This window comes from Rhipicephalus microplus, chromosome 5 (assembly GCF_043290135.1).
Source record: "Rhipicephalus microplus isolate Deutch F79 chromosome 5, USDA_Rmic, whole genome shotgun sequence".
Classification (NCBI taxonomy): domain Eukaryota; kingdom Metazoa; phylum Arthropoda; class Arachnida; order Ixodida; family Ixodidae; genus Rhipicephalus; species Rhipicephalus microplus.
In genome coordinates this window covers 50,288,104-50,307,684 of record NC_134704.1, presented here as the reverse complement: position 1 = coordinate 50,307,684, position 19,581 = coordinate 50,288,104, and the positions used below count along the sequence as shown (strand labels likewise).

General features: G+C 52.1%; 1 protein-coding gene across 1 annotated transcript in view; it reads right to left on the bottom strand.

Annotated features, from left to right (window-relative positions):
- Window positions 1-13,416, bottom strand: part of LOC119174577 (Importin 9) — a 73,155-nt gene extending 59,739 nt beyond the window's left edge. The window contains exon 1 of the mRNA XM_037425553.2: window positions 13,303-13,416. The gene's annotated coding sequence lies outside the window, so the exon portion shown is untranslated. The remainder of the gene's footprint in view (window positions 1-13,302) is intronic.
- Between the last annotated feature and the right edge of the window lie 6,165 nt (window positions 13,417-19,581).

The following is a 19,581-nucleotide window of genomic DNA, read 5'->3' as shown; positions in this document are numbered from 1 at the left end:
GCATGAAGTTTGAGTAAAAAAACAATGCAGCTTAAGTTTTCCAGGTCAAGGAGTACTGTTTCTTGGGCTAGTTTGAAGAGCTCACCAGTTCTTGGATGCATTCAGTGAAGACAAGGACACAGTGAGGCGAACTGAAAAAGAGGCACAAATGGAAGCACACAGGCCTTTCATTTGTGGTCTCCTGTGTGCCTCACTGTCCCCATCTTCATTAAGATAGCCCCAAAACCAGTTTCCTCATCAAAGATGTATTACCAAGCAGCCTCCTCCTTGCAGAGATGTGTAGTTTCTCGTTATAGCTAAATGTTTAATAGACCATTTTCAAGCACACCAGAGCCACCAATAAGCACACAAGTGCTCACAGGAAAAGTTAACACGCCGAAGCAGCCGTCGCAACGAGTGTGCAGGCCTCGTGCTTTACCTTTCCGCTTGCGCCGTTCTAGGGCTTCCTAGACACCGTGAATTTGGCAAGATACAACATTTAGTGCGTCGTTCAATCACAAACTTCAGTGTTTAGCTGCGAGTGCCTCTCCACTATTTCGATCGGTACACTGTAGGATCTGTTGAGCGGCTCACAAGCGCCACATTTCTTTTTTTTAAATGTGAAGCAGCCCTTTTACTAGCCTGTGTAACGCTGTCCCTCTGTATGAACATGCCGCAGATGTTGGCATGGTGCCAAGTAGGTGATGCCGTAGCTGCGTGTTGACGTCACACTCCCCACGCAAAGCGCGCCGTCATTCTCTCCCTCACCAGCCTTGTGCTCGCCACAATCCTCACAGCTGCCGCGACCGCCGACTCCTCAGTTTACGCCCAACAAACCTGACGCGCGCCAAACGTACGGGTTGAAACATGACTGTACGTGTGACCTACAAAACCTACGCCAGCCATCACTTCAATGAATCTTCCAGTGCTCACAGCAGCACCCGTGTTAGCGCCGTTCAACCCGTGCGCAACACTGCTGCTTCGCATCCCATTGGGGTTGACTTTCGGGGAGATGGTCCTTCAAGTTCGTTATTTTTTTCCTTTATGCCAGTGCTTTATGGCAAAAAAGATGAAATAAGAAAACAGATACAACTCGGTTGCCTATGAAGTGAACGAGTGGTCTTAGATTCGCGGATGCGTTTGGAACTAATGTTCATAGACGCAGTCAATGAGTAGAATGTGAGGTTCTGATTTTTAAAGAGTACTATAGAAAGTATGGTTGGCATTTAATAATAAGGTACATTCATTGAATAGTGGGCACGCTGCTCACACCGTAATTGTAATGAACTATAGGTTTCAAGCCAGACTAAAGCGGAAAAAAAGCATGACAAGAAAGGGAATACACGCACCATCTAGCACTCACTCACAGCTGAAAGTTTCTTACACGTGTGAAAAAAAAATATGAACAAACATTGGGGTGCAGCAGTGCATGTCATAAGATCAAAGCATAAATTGTCAAACAACGAAGGCGTGCGTTTGCAGTCAATTAAGTCGGTCAAATTACTTGTCTTGTAAGAACCGCAAAGGTCGAATAGGTGAATAGCAAAATCGTGGCCATCGTAAAGAATTGTGGGCTACGACGCTTGTCTACATCATTTTTCGGTTCGAGATGGCCTGCCACCCAACGAGAATTCTTGCCAGTGCCGTCACTTTCTCTCAGTGAGAACAATAAGATGCTAGGGCCGTCCACCGGACACACCCAACTAGATATCTGATATCTACTGCATATACAGAACAATACCACGGACATCCCTTGCAGGTCAATTTGGCCACACTTTCCTGAACCCACGGTTATCACTTGCAAGTGCCAAACAAGTCGCAAAGGACACACTGTGTACATGACAGGGAGATTAAGAAATGTCTTTTATTCAGGTGTTTTCTAAAAGCTGTCTTCCACAGTCTTTTTTTTTCTTTTACTCTCAAAAGTAGCAATTTCAGGAGTTCAAAGCATGAATAAGTTTTCCTGTGCTTTCAGATGCTAATTTAATTAGTTCTTCTGGACATTCACCAAAATCAGTCTAAAGCACACACAAATTTTTTACCAAAGTGCATTTTGAAAATAATTAATAAATTTAGCACCTAAAAGCATAAAAAAACTTGTGCGTGATTTGAGCTTCTGAAATCGCAACACTTTCATTGAATGAAATTTGACATATGGCAACATATAATGCTAAACGTTAACTTGTGCAATAGAAATACTGAGCCAAGTGTACTGCATACACACTTCTTTATTTAAGAACAAAGCACAAAACACGTACATTGTGCACTGTGACTAGATGTATATATACATAGGCTAAGTTTATGTGTAAACTGGAATTGAATATTGAAGAAACATGTATTGAAATCTACGACGGATACAACAAATGAGAGAAAAAGAAGCTGTGATATAAAAAAACAGTACATGACACGCCCCTAGGGAGTGCATCGTGCCCAGCCATGTCTTCAACTGATGCCCCAACGTCTTCACATTGACTTGGAGGTGACCTGTTTTAAATCAGGAGGTTTCCTTCAAGCAAATGCAAAGAAAGCAAGCACCTCTATAGAAATGCTATTTTTCCGCCAAATGCATGCAATTCACAGGAAAGCTGTCCGAGAAAGCAAAAATTATTTAAATTAAGAAAACACAATGCAGGCTTGCCATCACTATTACACATTCAGAAAGTGAAGTTCTCTACACAGCAACATATTCCCCACATGGTGCATTTGCTTAGAAAGCTCTGGCACTGAGCATGAGATGGCGAGATTAAGTCAGAGCTGATGGAGCCTCTTTTTGTTGAAGGCATAGAGACTACAATAACATTATTCATATGCCATGATATGGTTATGAGGTGTGCCGTAGTGAAGGACTCTGGCAATTTTTACCATTTGGTGGTGCTTAATGTGCACAGATATCGCGCATGAGCCTTTAGCATTTTACCTCCATTCAAATGGGGCTGCCACTGCGAGAATCACACCCACGACCTTCATGTTAGCAGCCAAGTGCTGCAACCGCTACATCATCCCAGCGAACAGGCATAGTACCATTGTGCCCGCATGCTTTCGTTGTAAACCACATCATACTACCCCAGGGGGTAAAAGTTGATATGAAGCCCTCCGCTGTGGCACATAATTCATTATAGTGTTTGAGAGTGAAACTACAGAATATAATGTGTGAAGTTATGTTCTTTGACAAAAGGTGAAGAGCATTAAGTAATGTGGCTCGGGACAGTGGGGGCAGGCAGCAGCCGTTTAGTGCAACAGCTGCACTAAATTTATGAAGCCTAATAAGTGTGGGGGTAAAATTCTTTGCGGCGCGTGGCGCACGTGTCTCGCCCAAAAGCTGCATTTCGATTTGCAACCACCGAGCGATAGATGACGTTGTGTTTGCATTGAGCACCACTATCACCATCATGGTTGTTAGTGGTAGCGCCGGTGGTGAGCCCTGGCGGAAGGCAAGCCTTGGTGGCAGGCGAGAGTTGAGCGAGTCTCCTCTGTGCGTGGCGGTTGCCACGAACGGTTGTCTCTAGCATGGGTCCTCGGCGCGTGGCACCGCGGGCCACGTGTCAAGGGTGTTGCGAAAGACGGCGACGCCAACACGATCCCAAAGGCGCCACTGCTTCGAATTCCACCGGGAAGGTCATCAGTCGTTTGGTAGCGTAGGTTTCTCAGCTCGCGACTGCTTCTGCGCAGAGCTGATAGACGAGCGGACGAGACCACGGTGAGTTAAACAACGTTTATGTACAGTATATATACAGAGGCGTTACAAATTCGGCACTGGGGCCGACAGAGACGCGAAGAGCCGAGCTCTTCTCTCTAACACATAGCTCTACTCTCAAATGGGTCTGCTCGCGACGCGCCGCAGGGCTTCTTTTATATGCGCCGGGTGGATTCTTTGAGTAACCAAATGTCCAACCAGAAGCGCCGCTGGTCGTGAGGTCGGACTCCTCCAATAGTGTCGCCGCTGGGTCGTGTCATTCTTTCTCATCGAATCTGGAGAGGCTGCGCTGCAGGTGGCTGCACCCAAGGACGAGTGACGTCGCCAGGCATTGCGTCACCCGCCAAACAGGAAGGCGCCGATTGCTTGCTCGACGGGCTCGCTTGCTGAGGTGACTCACTGCACGTGCGGGACAGAAAGGCGCCGTCACGTGTTGACGCCGTTGAGTTGTTCATCGCGTCAGGCGGGCTCGCGTGCTGGCCTTGACACAGATTTCCTTTTTTCCGAGGCATGTACGTTCGCTGCGGACTCGCAGGCATAACAGCAAACCCGCCGCCAGACAATGCGCCGGAAAGACGAGCTGCTTCCACGGGGCTCGGATGTCAGGTGCGCTCGTTCGCCAGGTCCCTCCAGGTTCGCCTCCAGGACCATGGGGAGAATGCAGCTCCAGACTCTGTTCCGGGAACATATCCTATTCTTGAGGACGGATCCCAGCTCCACTGGCTTGTCGCCACAACTTGTCGGCCAGCTTCGCTCGTCTCTGACGATCCTTGGTTTCAGCACTTGTCGATGGTTCTGCAACTTGTCAAGAACGGATCGACAACAGACAACACACGACACAAGCAAGTGCCCTCGGTCACCCGACAGAACACCAGACAAAGTATAGTACAACATATACCTAGCTACGCGTCTATCGGAATTTCGTTCCCTCTACATCAAGAGGCACATGTGGGACACAAGACTCTTCAAATGAGAACTCAATTTTTTTTACATGTACAACAACGTAACGAAATAGAATAGAACATAAAGTTGGCTCCTTGAGCTCATTCTGGATGAGAGCGCTCAGCTAAGGCCGTGATGAGGACAAAATTTTGTCCCGAATCGCCGGCGAGAAACCGAAAGGTGGAGAAGGTACTAACTAAACGCATGGCTCAATGCGTCTGCATTAGCGTTTAGCTTTCCTTTTTTGTAGCGAACGTCAAAGTTGTGCTGTTGGAGTATCATGCTCCACCTCAGTAACCGGCCACATTTAGGCGACATGTTATTTAACCAGGTTAGAGGACAGTGGTCCGTTTCAACCACAAACCTCGAACCGGAGACATAACAAGCTAGCTTTTGAACGGCCCACACGAGGCAAGCGCATTCCTTTTCAGAGGTACTCTACGCCTCTGCCTCTTCCCTGCCGTTTTTTTTTTCGACTTAAATACAAAACTGGCCTTTCGTTACCGGCACTGTCTTCCTGGCACAATACAGCTCCCATGCCGCGATCACTCGCGTCGCATTGAATCACAAATCTCTTAGAGAAATCGGGTGCCATGAGAACAGGCTTTTCGCTTAGGGCCTGTTTTAGCTGGCAAAACGCATTCTCCTTTTTTGAGTCCCATACTACTTTAACCGGCTCGGATTTTCGAAGTGCGTCAGCTAGAGGGCTGGCAATGCTAGAGTAATTTTGCACGTAATGCTGATAGTATCCAGCCAGGCCCAAGAATGCCCTTATCTCAGATTTTGTGGTTGGTCGTGGATAGTTCACGACAGCGGCTACCTTAATTTCTGAAGGTCTACGCCGGCCACGCCCCACAACGTGCCCCAGGTAAGACACCTCGCCACACCCTAGGTGACATTTAGTGGGTTTCACGGTAAGGCCAGCCTCTTTCAACCTGTTCAGCACGACGTGTAAATGCTCGACATGTTCTTCCCAGTTGTTGGAGAAGATGGCGAAATCGTCAAGATACGGCAGAGCGAACTCAGAGAGGCCTTTAAGAACGCGGTCCATTAAGCCTGAAAAACAAAAGGGTGGATTTTTCAATCCAAAGCTCAGCTTAAGTGGACGATACGTTCCAAATGGAGATACAAATGTGGCATAGTGGCTAGCACGCTCTGTAAGGGGGACTTGCCAATACCCTCGCACGAGGTCTAACGTGGAAATATAGCTGGACTGTGACACAGTTTCCACCCTCTCCTCTAGGTTTGATATCGGGTAAGTTTGGTCTCGAGTTATTGCGTTAAGACGCCGGTAATCGATGCATGGCCTCGGATCTTTTTCTGGCACCTGAATCAATATTAGAGGGGATGTATAGTCACTCTCGCCCGGTACTATGACTCCCAACTCCAGCATTTTATCGATCTCCTCTTTCATGATCTGCTTTTTCACGGGGGAACAACGATACGGCTTGCTACGGATTGGCTCCTCACAAGTTAGCTTGATATCGTGCTCGATCACCGTCGTGTTTCCGGGACGGTCCGAAAACACGTCTTGAAACTCGGAGACAATCCTTCTCAGGTCCTCCTTCTGGACTTCACTTAACCTAGGCTCTAGGTTCAACTGCTCCAAGATTACCTCCGATCCCCTTTCTATTACATCACCAGAACTCAAAATTTCTTCCCCCTCTTCCTCTGAAGCATTCAACAGCAGATTTACGACCGCTTGACGTTGAACGTATGGTTTCATCAAGTTACTGTGGTAAATTTTGTTTGGCCGCCTTCCTAATTTCACTTCATAATTGGTATCAGAAAGCTTCGATATTACTTTGGCGGGCCCTTCCCAATGAACCTCAAGCTTGTTCTTTTTGGACGGCCGCAGCAGCATTACTTGACTACCAACTTCAAATGTGCGCTTCTTTGCCGATTTGTCGTAGTACTCCTTCGACAACACTTGTGCAGCCTTCATGTGGCTTTCCACAAGATCTTTCGTTTTTCCAAGCCTCTGAAGGAGGTCTAGAACATACGCAACTACATTAGGGTCCTCATCGAATCCCTCCCAGGACTCGCGTAGCATTCGCAATGGTGTTCTCAAACTCCTGCCATACACAAGCTCTGCAGGGCTAAAATCAGTGCTCTCATGAGGAGCTGATCTCAAAGCGAACATAGCGGGAGGAATACACGCTTCCCAGTCGCATTTGTGCTCGTAGCAGAGAGCTCTCAGTATCCGCTTCAGAACGGAATGCATACGCTCTACCGGATTAGATTACGGGTGATGGATCGAGCTGTGCACTACTTTTATTCCACATTTATCCATAAAGATAGAGGTAGGGCAGCCGGTGAAGACACTACCATTGTCGCATTGGATTTCAGAAGGAAATTCGACGCGTGCAAATATAGATAGCAGTGCATCCACGACATGAGGAGAATTGAGCTCCTTAAGTGGTATCGCTTCCGGAAATTTTGTGGCTACACAGAGAGCCGTCAGGATGTACCGACAACCTTTCCTTGACTCTGGCAATGGCCCAACTATATCAATTACTAGGCGCCGAAAAGGTTCTGTGATAATTGGCACAAGCTTCATGGGGGCCTTCCACTTGTCCGTGGATTTCCCCGCTCTCTGACAAGTGTCGCATGAGCGTACAAAGTCTTCGATATCCTTCCAGCATTTCGGCCAATAAAACTCAAGGGAAACTCTAGCCTTAGTCTTTTTTATGCCGAGATGCCCTGCCCATGCGTTTTCATGCGCTAGTTCTTATAGTTGGCGACGATACTTTTCTGGCACCAAGAGCTGCTCATACTTGCGACCTTGCGCATTTGTGTAGCTCCGATACAAAAGCCTTGCTTTTTCAAAAAAAAGAAACATTCATTTTCTTTTTTCCCAAGTTTACACTTTCCATTAGCGCTTTAATCGAGAGGTCCTCACGCTGCTCTCGAATGAGCGTTTCTCGATCAACCCTCGACAGCTCACTCCAACTTTCCGCTACAGGCGAGAGCGTTGCAGCCCTCTCGCTCTGATTCAATGGCGCCATGTCGTCTCCCCCTGCTACGGAAACCGTGCCGGTCGCTTCGGCGACGGGCCACTCGAGTGACTGCTCACATGACTCATGCGGAAAATTTTCTCTCTGAGGTTCCGTCGACCCGCCGACAAGGTCACTTGAGAGTTCACCGCATTGAACAAGATCAAGCTCCTGCGAAAGCTTCCGCGCTTGCGATCACGTGAGGGCCATGTACGCTAAGTTGGGGAAGAACGATTTACCCTGCTCTTCGAGAAGCTGCTCTGAGTTGTTAGAGAAAAGATAAGAAAAACGATCGGGAAGCGCAGCAGACACAGCCGCTTCGGTGCGAAGCTTACCGAACGGGCCTTCAATGACAACCGTAGCGATTGGTAAGCAAGCACTCAGCTCCTTGGTGACTTGCCTGATCCACGCGCATTCTCCTGTAAAGTCATCCGGAGACACCAACGAAGGATGGACAACGTCCATGGTTGCCGCGGAGTCTCTAAGTGCTCGACACGTTTTCCCATTCACACTAATTTCTTGGATATACGGCTCTAACAACCGCATGTTCTTTTCTGATTCTGGGATTGTTGCAAAAGCAAACTTTTGCTTACAGTTTATCGCGATGTGCCCTTCCTTTTTGCAGTTGTAGCAGATTAGCGGCTTCCGTGATTCAAACGCCCGTGTGGTATCAGTGCGTTGTTTAGGAACCTCACTCGATTTCTCCGCTTCCGTTTGCCCTTCCCGTACAGTGTCCTTCGTAATAGACGGGTCCTTCTTGAAATTACGGTGCGGAGCGGGTTTCCGTTGATCAGGTTTCTTTGAAAAGCCCTCTTTCCTTTCATCCTTTTCCACGCGCACTGCCCTGCTATGCAACTTTCGGCGAGTATAATACCCCTCAGCTAACTCTGCTGCCTTGTTTAGCTGTACTTCCCCAAGTTTGTCCTGCAGCCAAAGTTTTACATCCTCCTCGATGCAGCGGTAGAATTGCTCCAATGCAACGCATTCCACCACTTTATCGCGGTCGTCATAAACACCTTCGCCCTTGAGCTATTCAAATAAATCAGCTTTAAGACGAAACGCGAAGTCAACGTGTGACTCATTCCCCGTTTTAGCATACCGGAACCTTTGCCTGAAAGCCTTGGGCGACAACTTATAACGTCTCAAGAGCACTTCCTTAACCTCGTCATAGCTCTCAAACGCTTCCCTCGACAAGCAAGTTATCGCGTCGGACACTTCGCCGGGAAGAAGAGCTAACAGGTTCTGCGCCCAAAGAGACCGCTCTAAAGCATTTCCCTCACAGACGTGTTCAAACTTGATGAGATACTTCGCCATGTCCTCGCCTACTGCGAACGGTGGCAGTTGGTCGCGAATTCTCTGACCGCTGACCTGAACTGTCGCAGAAGCTACGCGAGGCGCCTGCGAACACTGTAGGATTGCCAATTCTATTCGTTTCAACTCAAGGCGCTCCTGCCTCTCGGCCTCCTCACGGCATTCTCGCCTTTCAGCTTTTTCACGTTCGCGAACTTCTCGCCTGTCAGCTTCTTCACGTTCGCGAACTTCTCGCCTTTCAGCTTCTTCACGTTCACGAGCTTCTACTTTTCGCCTTTCAGCCTCTTAGCGGCGTACTTTGATATCCTCCAAGGCCTCATCGACTTCCTCAGCTGAAACTCCTTCATCTCTCATGATCTCAAGGATCGCTTGCTTTCGTTTCGCACGGCCCAAAGTAATGCCGAGTTCCTCACAAATTTCTTTATTCTTTATTCAAAAAAACCTTACCGGCCCCAGAACAGGGCATTGGGTAAGGGGGGAGGAATCGGAATGGTACAGACAGGTAACGAACAGTTTACAGGCAGGATCAGTGCAAGAACAACGAAAAACTATATATATATATATATATAAATGAAATCACATTTTAGGCTATACAGGGCGAGGTAAATTTGAGGGAATACAGCACTTGTTGATATGAACATGGCGACAGAGGGATACATTTTAAAAATAAAAGACAAGGGGAATATAAATCACCGTTACGCAATGCACTCAGAATACTGATACGGGGTCACATGGTGAGCAGAGTGAGTAGCTGATGAGTGAGTAGCTGATTTCGATGAGTTCCTTCACTTTAAGATTCTCCATCGTCCACACTAGCCTCTTGCTGTTTGCCCCTGTTAAGAATCTACTTGCCGTACCCACTATAAGCCTACTAGCAAGACGCGCAAGCAATTTTTAACACTCCCGTGTTTACACCCTCCGCATTAACTTTGGTTTCAAAGCGCTTCGACTTGGCTTGAAACGATCAAAGCTCACTCTAATGCTTCACACAGCCCTTCTCTAAACTACTATAACCTGAGCTTGAGTAGTCTGGTGAACTGAGGGGAAAACATCAGGCACTCACCGCATCGATGTCGCTGACGCCGGCCGATCCCGCAGCTGCCAACCACTGTTGCGAAAGACGGCGACGCCAACACGGTCCCAAAGGCACCACTGCTTCGAATTCCACCGGGAAGGTCACCAGCCGTTTGGTAGCGTAGGTTTCTCAGCTCGCGACTGCTTCTGCGCAGAGCTGATAGATGAGCGGACGAGACGACGGTGAGTTAAACAACGTTTATGTGCAGCATATATACAGAGGCGTTACAAATTCGGCACTGAGGCCGACAGAGACGCGAAGAGCCGAGCTCTTCTCTCTAACACATAGCTATACTCTCAAATGGGTCTGCTCGCGACGCGCCGCAGGGCTTCTTTTATATGCGCCGGGTGGATTCTTTGAGTAACCAAATGTCCAACCAGAAGCTCCGCTGGTCGTGAGGTCAGACTCCTCCAATGGGGTCGCCGCTGGGCCGCGTCATTCTTTCTCATCGAATCTGGAGAGGCTGCGCTGCAGGTGGCTGCACCCAAGGACGAGTGACGTCGCCAGGCATTGCGTCACCCGCCAGACAGGAAGGCGCCGATTGCTTGCTCGACGGGCTCGCTTGCTGAGGTGACTCACTGCACGTGCGGGACAGAAAGGCGCCGTCACGTGTTGACGCCGTTGAGTTGTTCATCGCGTCAGGCGGGCTCGCGTGCTGGCCTTGACACAGATTTACTTTTTTCTGAGGCATGGACGTTCGCTGCGGACTCGCAGGCATAACAGGGGCCCTCGTGGTAAGTCAAGCGTTGGCGAGGCCTTTTTGGGTGTACTATTGTGTTTGTCATGTTATTGTATGTTTGTCGTGTTATTGTGTTTGTCATGGAGTGCATGGTAATATTTTGTGCAGATGTCTTAGCGGGTTAACAATTGATGTATCGATACGGCAGACGATATCGTCATTGTAAATTGGCTAAATAAATGTGTGTGGTTGTTTGGTTTGTACCGACCGCGTCTGCTGTGTCCATTCACTCCAAGAGCGTGGCGCTCGCCGATGTGAGACCCCACACTGGCTGCCCATGTGGAGCTCAGACGGCAGTTTTCGCGGTTCAGTGCAAGCTTTAGTTAGAGCCGAGGTAGAGTAGGCCTAGAGGGACTTCTTCGCTAGCTTCGGCGGTGTGCTTTGTTGAAAAGCGAGGAGATCGGTTTGGTGACGTGTTTGAACTTGTCAGCACTCGGTTTTTTTTTTTTTTGCTCGCAAGTGGGGTTTTTTGTTGTTTGATTGGTTTTTTTAAAGAACGTTCTTCAAATGGGACGAGAGCCATGCAGTCTGCATCCTGGGGTGAGCAAAGCTTGGAGCACGTGGATCGTAGGCTAGGCCCCAAGTGAGTGAGCATGGAAGCCTCGTGGGTGGTCCGATTTTCTGTAAATAGCTTCTTCTATCTCTTTAGGCTCAGGGAGCCGGGCGTCGTTGTTGTCTGGTATTCCGGCTCGACGCGGGGCGTCGTAACACGGTTTGGGCGGCAGACGCCGATCGCTCGGTAAGCTGCTGTGTGCGGCAAGCAATAGGGCCACCTTACAGAGTGGATGTCTCCTCGCGGCTGCCTCTTTTACACCTAGGCTGGGTGGATGCCAGTTGTTGCCGAGCGACTCATTAGGCCTAAGGCTCTGCGCAGCCGCCTGTCGCACGTAACACAACTAGGTGGATCGTGGTGTCGAGTTGTTGCACGTTACTGCGTGGTGTCGAGTGTTGCACGCCGATGTGTTAGTTAGCTAGCAGTACTCACCACCGTACCACGTGCGTGAAAAGCCCGACGCTCCCTTCTCTAGGCCCTGCTCCGTACTTTCTGTAGAGTTTTTTTTTTTTAATGTATTCAGCGGGAGTGATGTGATCCACGGCTGGCTGTCCTCTGCACATCGTCAGCGGCGCTGGCCAGGAATGCGGTCGGGAGGTCGTGCGATGGAGATGCCTGGGACCTGCGGAACTGCCTGCAGTCCGGTGCCCTCGTGAGTGCTGGTAGTAACCGGAAGACGTGTCGGCGCTAGTGACGGTTCGTCGCGCCGACGGCAACGTTGCTGTTGTGGGGCCGGTACTGAGGTGAAGTCGAGCTGGAGAGTGCAGCAGCGTCGACCGGCGGCAGTGTCGTGGTGCAAGGACATTATGTAGGGACATGGGTTATCATATTTAGAGCTTGTGTAGCTATCTCTGTGTTTTTTCAGAATATAGTTTGATTTAAGGTTGGAGAAATGTGAGGGCGCTGACACCCCCTGTAAATTTGTTTGCGACACGTGGGGCACGTGTCTCGCCCAAAAGCCGCATTTCGATTTACAACCACCGGGCGATAGATGGCGTTATGTTCGCGTTGAGCACCACTATTATCATCATGGTCATTAGAGTGATAGCGCCAGCAGTGACCCCTGGCGGAAGGCAAGCCTTGGTGGCAGGCGAGAGTTGAGCGACTCTCTTCCGCACGTGGTCATTGCCGCGAACGGTAGTATCTAGCGTGGGTCCTGGGCGCGCGGCCCGCGGTGCCACGCGTCGGGGGCCCTCGTGGTAAGTCAAGCATTGGTGACGCCGCCTTGCGTGTGTTATTGTGTTTATCGTGGAGTGTATGGTAATATTGTGTGCTGATGTCTTAGCGGGTTAAATACAATTGATGTATCGATTCGGCAGACAATATCGTAGTTGTAAATTAGCTAAATAAGTGTGTGTGGTTGTTTGGTTTGTACCGACCGTGTCTGCTGTGTCCCTTCACTCCAAAAGCGTGGCGCTCGACGATGCGAGATCGCACATAAGAATGGCACAAAATCACGATATCTGCACCATTAAAGAAACAAACAAAACAAAGATAAACCTCTCTTTGTTAGTGATAGTACACATAGTTGGTCACATAAAGCATGTTTCGCTCACTGAAAAGAGGTCATCATAAACACATTACTAATATTATAAATCTCTAAAACAACAGATCTGGTTTTGTACAAATGTAAGAGGAAACCAACTAAAACACACAAAAACATTTAACAATGGCATAAGGAATTGCAAAGGTGAGATAAATAATAATTTTCACCATTTATCTTCCTGTGCATGCAAAGGTCAAGTACACCGTAGTGACTGCGCCATTGTAAGGATTAAACGACAGAGACACAACCCCTGTTTGTCTTGTCTCCTAGGAGATCTTGGCTCATACCCACATGGGGGATTCGCCACACTGTACCTCATAACATGTTCGTAGGGCAAGCTGACTTCCTTCTTCTCTTCCTTGCTCTAGCTACCCACGCGCCTGAGCCCCAGTGTCTTTCTTGGTCATGACGATATATGTATTTATACATGATCCAGTAGAAGCAATACCATGAGGTAAAGAACTTACTTTTCTAACTTTTCAACTGGAGACTGGCCTCCATCGGGGAAAATAAACTTTTCTCTGATGAGGAAGTGTTTTTTCTGCCGACAAAAGATCTCTCTCTCAGGAAGGCCGGTCCCGCTGTAAAAAGTTGTAAAAATTATTTTTTTTGTTCTGCGCATCCTCTACCTCATAATATGCATGTATCTATATATATGCACAAATGAAAGAATGGGGTACCGAGGGCTTTTTTTTTTTGTTAGTCATATATTGTGGGAATCGAGAGCGCCCTCCTACCTGGCGCCTCGTTCCCAGCTGCCGCAAGCGCGCCGACGGCGTAGTCCGGGCGCGCATAAGCGCCGGCATCCGCCAAGATGGCTGCCAGGGCGCCTCTTGGTCTGGGCCAGTCAACCGTCAGCTTCTTCCCGCGCCGGCATGTCCGGGCACGCTACGCTGGTGCGCTGCGCGGGCCTACGTCACAACGCAGCGCCATTTCTTATTGGGCGCGCGTGACATCCTCCTCTCCTACCAGCTGTGTTGCGCCCGACGATTCGCTCGTCGCGGCAGATGCTCTCAGGCTTTCACGAGGGGTTGACGCGCTACTAAGCAGGCGGCTTCTCGTTCGTGCGTTCGACTTCGGCCCTTGTGCGGGAGTCGTCGCGCCCTATGCAAGCCTTTCCCCGTCAGCAGCACGGTTGACAGCTCAAATAGCCGCACCTAGTCCTTCCTACCGGGGGCACTCAGGTGTTGGCGGGAACGCGCTTACTGACCCGTCGTGGTCGAGAGCGTAAAGGGTTGGCGATGTCGTTCGCGAGCCTGCTCGCTTAACCGACAACGTCGCCGCGTTCACCGACGCTCGCTGGCCTGAGACGCGCGTGGGCGACGCTTTCGACGGACGTGGGCCACCGTGCTCCGCTGTCGACCCGTTTGCCAGTCGCGTGAGGCCTCAAGCACCAGTCGGAGCGCAAACCCTACCCTACTCCATGCCGTGTACTGGCCCTTTCCGTTGGACGCGCATGTTGGGGAACAGGCGCGCGCACCTGTTACGGCCGCGCCCGCGTCGGAGCAGCCACCGCTGCACGCAACTGCGGCGCAGCTCCTAAACGTTCTGTTGGAAGCGGTGCGCTCACAGCCTTGTGCTTTAAAGGGAGACCCTCAGTCCCCTCAGCCAAGCGTTCCGAGTAGCTCAAAGGTACCTCTGCCGGAGTACAGCGGTTATTCGGACCGCATCAGTGCCCCAGAGTACCTCGATGCGCTGCACCGCTATCAGCAGGCTACGCGGCTGAGCGACAGCGTTATGCTAGGCTCTGTTTTGCCCGTGTCGCTGACAGCCCAAGCGGCGAGGTGGTAACGGCTCGTCGGCCACCAAGCTCGCTCGATGGAGGAGTTTAGGCAACGCCGACTAAATTTAGAGGCCGAAAGGCTGCCGCAGTGACGTCAGAGGGTGGGGGCCCAGTTAAGGCACGAACACACTAGCGGCACCATGCTCTGCCGCGCGCCGCTCGCGAGACGCCGCTTTTCTCTCTTTCTCCCGCCGAGCGTCGAGGAATTTCTGCCGCCGACTCAATCGCTCCTTGCGCTATTTCTGCCGCCGCCGCCGAAGCAAAGCGCCAATCAGCGACGTGCGTGGTAGTCGGCATAGCAACGCACGGAGCTTGTTTTCCTCTTTTTTTTCGGGAAGCTAGGTACGAGCACACTAGCTTCCCGCTAGTGTGCTCGTACCTTTATGCCGCGAACGCGGCGGAAAGCCTGCGTTTCGTTCACGTTTTAGGAGAACCAACGCTCCCGCTCTCACAGATGCTGCGGCTTGATTGGGCCGAATAAAAGATGTGGAAAAAAAAAGTCTTACTGAGCATGCTCAGTTGGGCAACTGAGCCCCCAACCTCTGATGTCACTGCGGCAGCCTTTCGGCCTTGAAATTTAGTCGGCGTTGGTTTAGGGCGCTCTTTCGTAGCGAATTCCTTCCTCCTGAATACGAGCGCCGCATGCGTCGCGAGTTAGAGCTTCGCGCACAGAATCCCGACGAATCTCTTCTCGAGTACGTTCGGGCTTTGCAGGAGCTCTACCTCCTTGCCGATCCTACGGCATCAGACGCTTAGAAGGTGGAGCGAGCCATACGCCAGGCTCATCCAACCTTCGCCGCTTACCTTCGGAGCACCCGTTATCGTGACCTAAACGAGCTGACATCCGGCGCGAAGCGTATTCAGGGCGACATTCTGGCGGCACGAGCCTATCGCCCATCGCTGTCCGCGTCTCTCGAGCCTCGTTGCGCGTGGGCTGGTCGTGACTCGTCACACTGGTGCTCCCCGAACCATGAGGCGGCCTCTGCCACGAGAGACCGAGACGCGCTCGACGTGTCGCACCGCGCTCTGGACCCGTACTCGTACGCCCGGTACAACTTTGTTGCGCGCTACCGGAAAGGGAGTTCGAACGTCGTGGCTGACGCTTTGTCGCGTGCCCCCGTTTCGGCGTCCGACACTTGTGTCCCCCACCCCCGAGAGCAATCGCATCAAGTAGACCCCGGGCCCTCTTGCTCCAAAGGGTCGAAAGGCGCGAACCCCGATGGCGAACTGACTTTCGAGTCGACAGCCTCGGGTGAGGACGCATACCTGGTAGACCCTGTCACGTCCACCGGTATTGTCTTTAGCAGAGAGGAGCTGCTCAAGGCACAGCAGGACGATCCGTTTTGTCAGCACATCGTTGACGAGCTCAAAGAGCTGAGCTCCCGAGCGGGGCGGTCAAGCCGCCGGGCGCGAACAGATAGCTGGTATTGCTGTCGGCGCCGAGTGCCGTACGCAGGCTGGTATTGCTGCGGGCACGTTGGACTCGTACCTGCTTGATGCCGACGGCGTTCTCCTGCACTACGTCCCATCTGAAGAAGCTCCCCAGGAGTCTTTCAAGGTGGTGATACCCCGCAGTCTAAGGAAAGCCACCTTAGGTTATTTCCACGACTCGCGGTTGGCCGGACACGCGAGTGGCCTTAAGACTTTTTAAAAGTTGTGCCGCTCCGCAACCTAGCCTGGCATGAAGCGCGACGCCCTTCGCTACGCCCGCTCATGCCGCGTGTGCCAATGCGTGAAGCCTCGCGGGGGCAAGCCTCCCGGGTTAATGCAGCCAATCGACAGCCAACAACCTTGGCAGGTCGCGGCCTGTGACATTATGGGACCTTTCCCGAGAAGCTGGAGAGGCCATGTTTTTCTCCTGGCTGTCACAGATCACTTCACGAAGTGGGTCGAACTGTTTCCCCTTCGGAAGTTAAGGGCACGTGTAATCTGGGACAAGTTGACCGAGGTCTTTACCCGCTTTGGCTTTCCGGCGGAGTTGATCACGGACAATGCGTCACGGCCAAGGTGTTTGTGGATGCGTGTGCTGCCTTTGGCATTAAGCACCATAAAACAACCACATATAACCCACAGGCCAACCCGACCGAGCGGATCAACCGGAACCTCAAGCTCTTGCTGACAGCCTTTGCGCAGCAACACAGGGATTGGGATGCTTGTCTTAACAAGATCGGCTTCTCCTTGAGTCTACGGTCAATCGCTCGACAGGGTACACGCCCGCTTTCCTCAACTTTGGCAAAGAGCTGCCTAACCCCATGGACCGCGTCCTACGGCGCGGAGGCGGGGCAAGCGCCGCGAAGGTCAGCCCGTCTGGCTACGCGGCGGAACTGCGCTCACGGATGGACGCGGCCCTCGACCTGGCGCGTTCCAACCTGGCAAAAGCGCGAGCTGGTCAGAAGGCTCAATACCACCGGTCGCATCGGGATGTCCGTTACGATGTCGGTGATCTCGTCCTCTGGCGCAATCACGTCTTTTAGCGACGCCGCTAAAAGCATCTCGGCCTCCCTTTCGGCCAAGTGGTTGGGCCCATACCGAGTGCACACCGAAGTGTCGCCCCTGGTATACAAGCTGGCTGACTCCCAAGGGAGACCAGTCGGCGGTCCAGTTAACGTCTCCGACCTCAAACCTTTCGTTGCCCGCAGCAACGACTTCGGGGAGGGAAAGGCGGTCACCGAACCGCAGGGAAACCGGGATAAGGCTGGTTCCAAACCACGCCACCCGTACAACTTGCGAAAACGAACTTAGGCTGAGTCTCTCCCCCTGGCATGTAGCGGGACGTTATCCCCTCCATGTAAGGGAGCGGAGATTATAGCTGCTGTGCGAGAGCCCATCCAGCAGTAACAGTAAGGGCTACCTGGCGAGCTTTCTCCCTGGTAACAGCATTACACGCGCTGCGCGTGGAATATACACCCGGTTCTCAGCGCTCCCGGCTGCTCGAGAGAGAAAAGCCCTTTCTCCGGTGGCTCACTCTCTCACTGGGTATCTTCCGCGTAGTCGGCGGGAGAAGGGAAGCGTGCGCCCTATTGGCTCACGCAACCTTCAATCTGACGGAGTAGGCTCTCTTTATTGGGCCAGCCTGTCGCACCTCCGAGGCCGCACCTTCAGTTGCGTTTCGGCTTTTCACCGACACCCCAACTTTCGTTATGTCCTCCTCGATGGCCCGTTCCTCCAAGCGAAAAAGCCCGGGAGACTAGCCGCGCGCTCGGTCGTTCCGCAGACACCGGCCGCGTCCATGCCGCCTCCGTCGAATGCTCTCCGGCCCCGGCTAACAAGACACCGCCTCGTCGTAAAGTCGCTACGTGGACGTTCCTACATGGCACTGAGGCCCCGGTCGCCTTCGTGTCGACTCGTCGCTGGTCCAAGCAACGCAAAGTCTGGGTGGGGTTAGACCCCGAGTCCGTCCCGCGTCCTTTCCGCGTACGCACCCTTTCGGACCTGCTCGATGCTTCCGGAGATGCCTCGATGCCGCCTGTTCCTGAGGCCTCCTACTGCGACGCTTGTGGTGTCCTGCTGGTGCACGAGGCTACCCACCTCCATTCGCGGGTTCACCGAGCGAAGTCTGGCGGTGCCCCTGCGGTCCTGTCCACTCCGGCGGTGCCGCCTGGCCTGGGCCTTCAACCTGCCCTGCCGACCGACTCCAATCAGGCGGTCGTGGCGGCGCTCGCCACGGACTCTTCATTCAAGTCGGCCATCGCTGCTGCGGTGTCCGCCGCCCTCCCGCGGCCCCAGGCTCCTGCTGAGACGCCGCCGAACGAAGACACCGGGGCGCCTGACGATCTCGTGGACGGCACGGAGCTGGACCTCAGTTTTAGATGCGGAGCACCTAATACTCGAGGCTTGTAGTGCGGCGCCGTCCGCAAGCTTCCTCCTCCTTCTTCCACCATCTGTGCATCCCTTCCTCCTCTACACACCGCGCGCGCTTCACTCCTCCACCATCTGTGCACCCTTCCTCCTCTACACACCGCGTGCGCTTCTCCTCTTCACGAACATTCGCTAGCTGTATAATGTAGCGCGCATGCGCCGTCACGCTTCGAGAACATCGGCAGCTGACGGGCGCGCATGCGCCGTCGCGCTTCGAGAACATCGGCAGCTGACGCGCGCGCATGCGCCGTTGCGCTTCTCCCCCTTCTCGAACATTCGACAGCTGACAGTGCATGCGCCGTCGCGCTGTATATATACTCAAGGTCGGCGCTCGCTCGCTCAGTTGCCGCTCGTCGGTTGGTTTGTACGGCGCGTCGACGTCCAAGGTCGCGGTGAAATGAATTCCAACGAATCCACAAACACAATGATCGACGTCCCTTCGACCAGCGCCGCCCTTTCGCATACGTGTGTACGTGTTCACTCATTTAACACCCCCTCCTACAACCACGTTAACCAATTTAGCCATCGACCCAAGTAAGTCGCAATTTAACACCCCATTTCACAACCACGTTAACCAATTTAGCCATCGACCCAAGTAAGTCGCACTTTAACACCCCGTTAACCAATTATATGCTCCGCATCCTCCTCAGTGTTCCCCCGAGGCTGCGGGCAATTTTTTTTTCGGTGTCAGTGGATACTTTTATTACGGCGTCTTTAGGGCGGCCTCGGTCTTAGGAGGGGGGGATGTGGGAATCGAGAGCGCCCTCCTACCTGGCACCTCGTTCCCAGCTGCCGCAAGCGTGCCGACGGCGTAGCCCGGGCGCGCATAAGCGCCGGCATCCGCCAATATGGCTGCCAGGGCGCCTCTTGGCAGTGCCTCCTTTATAACTTTCAGTGCCCGGTAAAAGCGGAAGAGAACAATGGGACTACTCCGTCGGCGCGAGTGCGGCGCCGCGACACCAGGTGCCGCCGCCTAAACAGGGTGCCGGAGTTCGCTACGTGCCGCAGCCGCCGTGTTCTGGCTCCGCGCTGAAAAGTAAACAGATTAAATCCTTAATGTTCTGCTCTCAAACCTCAATATATCACGGCTGTAATCGCTGAATTA